Source organism: Giraffa tippelskirchi, chromosome 5 (assembly GCF_054371585.1).
Source record: "Giraffa tippelskirchi isolate mGirTip1 chromosome 5, T2T-mGirTip1v1.2.pri, whole genome shotgun sequence".
In the NCBI taxonomy this organism is placed as follows: domain Eukaryota; kingdom Metazoa; phylum Chordata; class Mammalia; order Artiodactyla; family Giraffidae; genus Giraffa; species Giraffa tippelskirchi.
In genome coordinates, this window is record NC_137279.1 from 86,061,262 (window position 1) to 86,064,023 (window position 2,762).

A 2,762-nucleotide genomic window follows, 5' to 3' on the forward strand; every position below is an offset into this window, starting at 1 on the left:
GCTCAGCTGGTAAACAATCTGCCCACAATGCAGGAGACCTGGGTTTGATCCCTGGGTTGGAAGATCCCCTGGAGAAGGGAATGTCTCCCCACTCCAGTGTTCTGGCCTGGAGAATTCCATGGACTATATAGCCTATGGGCTCACAAAGAGTCAGACAGGACTGAGCGACTTTCACTTTCTGGGAAGATCCCACAGGCCGCAGAGCAACTAAGCCCATGTGCCACAACTACTGAGCCTGTGCTCTCAAGCCAGGGAGCCGCAATTACAGAATCTATGTGCCACAACTACTGAAGCCTGCATGCCCTACAGCCTGTGCTCCACAACGAGAAGCCACTGCAGCGAGAAGCCTGCACACCACAGCTAGACAGCAGCCCCTGCTCGCTGTAACCAGAGAAAAGCTTGCAGAATAAAATCCCAGCACAGCCAAAAACAAATAAAGTTTTTCAAAAATTAAAAGGCATAGTCTCAAAAATAGTTAATTTTCTGTAGGATATTTACTATTTTGTCAGACATAGTCTTATTAACTATAGTTCTACTTCCCCTGTGGATTGAGAAATCCACAGGATAAAATATACAGTTCAGGCAATATTGTTTCCCCTAAAAACATACGTTTTATTTTTAAATTTTTTAATCTTTTGGCCGTGCCACATACCTTGTGGGATCATAATTTCCTGACTAGGGACTGAGCCCATACCATGGCAATGAGAGCACCGAGTCCTCATCACCGGGCCACCAAGGAACTCCTGGAAAACACATCTGAAATGAAGCGTTAGCATTTATTACAAGAAAAGGGACAGATTTAAATATAAATCTAAGCTAGTGTTTTGCAAACTATTCTGCAGGACACTAAGATCCCACAAATTCCCAATAGGCATTTTTAAACACAAGAGTTTTGATTGGATCTGGGGGAGGAGGAAAAAAAAAAGGTTATAAAAGATATTGAGACAGTTGAGACAAACAGAATATAGAGTGTGTATTGAATATTTCTGTATCAATGCTAAATTCCAAGTGTGTAATAAAGCTTTCATGGTTGTAGAAAGGTTGGGCAGACTTAGCTTCCACTGCAGGTCCAGATGCATGACAGTGGTCCCTGTGCCTGACCTTAGCAGTTCTCCACCAATAGATCTGCACTAGTGATTTTGTATGCACCGTACCTATCCTCAAATATAGGAAAAAGCATGGAATGTGTAAAAAGATGGGTAGTTTAGTATAGACAAAGCATACAATATAAACAGAGAAAGAGAGGAAACGCAGCAGGATTTGTAGGAGAAGCCAGATTGTGAAAAATCTTATGTGCCAATCTGAGGGAGTTAGATATTATTTTGAAGGCAAATAGGCAGGAAAAGAGATAGGAAATAATGTGAAGAATTTTTGAAGTGCAGAATAGCATGATCAGGTTTATTTCTAAGAACTAAAACTGTCAACATTGCAAAGTAGAGGCTGGAGGACATGGGACTAAAGATGAGGATCTTGTTAGATAAAGTAAGGAGATCAAGGACTAAAATAAGTAGTATCAGAGGAAATGGAAAAGGGAAGATGGATCAGAGAGGAATTGTTGAGCTGCCTGGAAGGCAATCTAGCATAGTGGTGTTAAGAGCACTATTTTAGAGCCAGGCATTCATTTACCTACTGTGTAACCATCGGAAGTAAAATCATCTAAATGAGCATTTCCCCCCCTCAATGAAGTGAATACCAGTATCTTCTTCACAGACTTGTGATTAAGGATTAAATGTGGGGTAAAAAATGATAATGTACAAAAAAGCATTTAGCACAGTGCCTGGCACAAAAGAAGTGCTCAATTAGTTACTATTATTACTGCAATTATCAGGGAGAAGAAGGGATTGAAAATGATTCCCAATTAGCTAGAATCTGGTCTGGCCTTTCAATCCTACAGCCCACACCCTCTGTTTAGACCAGTGCTTCTCAAAGTATGGTCTCCAGAGCACCAGCAGCAGCGTAACCCAACAACTTGGCAGAAATGCAAATTCTCAAACCCAGCAAAAACTACAGTTATAAACTCTACAGGTGGGGTCTAGCAATCTACATTTTAACAAGCCCTCCCTGGTGATTCTTTTATACATGAAGTGTGAGAATTACTAATCTAAATATTCATTTTCTCTAGTCTGAGCTCTTAAAACAGTCTCTTAGGGTATCCTTCTGGGCAGTCTCTTTCCCTTGAATTCATCATACAGAACAGCCACAGGTTTCCTAAAAAACATGCCACTCCTAGAGAGACCAGGATGTGATTACCACCTCTAAGTCAAAGTAAATGTTGGGCAAATTTATTTATCCTATTTGGGCTTTAGTTTTCATAAACGTAAAAGGGAACATTAAACATGACATAATCTAAAACAGTACCGTCATCTAGGAGATGCTCCACAACTGATGGCTGAACCTATGATCTCATACTGTTGTTGGAAATTAAGTCACTTGATTAAAGTCATCCAACTTGATAAAAGAGCCAAGATTAGAACAGAAGTTTCTCAATTATGAATTCTGGTTCTTCTCATGAGATAAGGCTGTTTCTACATAAAAACATTTATTCCAAAATAAAAAATTACATTTTGGTATTGTCAATTTATGCACTATTTTCAAAAGTGAAAAATCATATTCTTTAGAAATGAATGAATGAATCTACATGAAAAGTTTTCAATGGCAGCTCTCAGTAAAAATTAAATCATAAAATAAGTATACTTACCTGTTATCTAAACTTGAATATTTATACTAAACACAGAAATAGTTGAAATATAAAAAGCAATTCA